This window comes from Bison bison, unplaced genomic scaffold (genome assembly GCF_000754665.1).
Source record: "Bison bison bison isolate TAMUID 2011002044 unplaced genomic scaffold, Bison_UMD1.0 scf7180017864098, whole genome shotgun sequence".
Classification (NCBI taxonomy): domain Eukaryota; kingdom Metazoa; phylum Chordata; class Mammalia; order Artiodactyla; family Bovidae; genus Bison; species Bison bison.
The window spans coordinates 6,204,702-6,205,696 of NW_011494670.1; positions in this window are offsets into that span (position 1 = coordinate 6,204,702).

Consider the following 995-nt stretch of genomic DNA (forward strand, 5'->3'; position numbering starts at 1 on the left):
ATAGATGGGTAGAGTAATGGAGGATCAGCCCATCTCCAACAGTCAATAAAAGACCTGAAATCCAAATCTTCTGCTTGTAGCTCAATGACCTTTTCTCCTCCTTTGCTCTGCAAGTGATGAATTTCAACATCATCTAAGAAACTATATTGGTATTGCAATCTTCGGTTATGATTGGGACAAATAAATCATGATAACAAATTCAGCATTTAGATTACTGAAAGGCAGAAACAGATAAAGTATTCTTTACTTGACTTGTCTCTTAAATATAGGACAACAGGAGAGTAAAGGAAACATGGTTTGATGGAAAAAATACCTGGAGTTTAAATATTTGTTTTAGTTGCAATATATATAGCATTCACCTTTGCTGATGTTTAACTCATCAGCAATTCAATCCATCCTATTGTTTCTATTAGAAGCTGTGATGACAAATAGACTATATTGTCCATAGAAGGCTCTGCTAGTTTTTGGATTGCTGAACTTCAGTGTCATTAAGTCAGTCAGATTAAGGGAGAAGGAGTCCCTTAATAAGGTTAAGCCAGTATAACGTACTTATTAAAGTAATTTGAAAACTCACAGTTTGGTTCTCTGGAGATAGGTGGCTGAAACTTGAGAGATGTAACACAAAAACTGATCAGAGACAGTGTTTAAAAGACTTTCACAGAAAACAGATTTTAATCACCATGGAGTATTTCTCAGTTAGAAATGGATTTTTATCAAATGGTCATATGCATCCTCATATCAGATCAGATCAGTTGCTCAGTCGTGTCTGACTCTTTGCGACCCCATGAATCACAGCACGCCAGGCCTCCCTGTCCATCACCAACTCCCGGAGTTCACTCAGACTCACGTCCATGGAGTCAGTGATGCCATCCAGCCATCTCATCCTCTGTCATCCCCTTCTCCTCTTGCCCTCAATCCCTCCCAGCATCAGAATCTTTTCCAATGAGTCAACTCTTTGCATGAGGTGGCCAAAGTACTGGAGTTTCAGCTTTAGC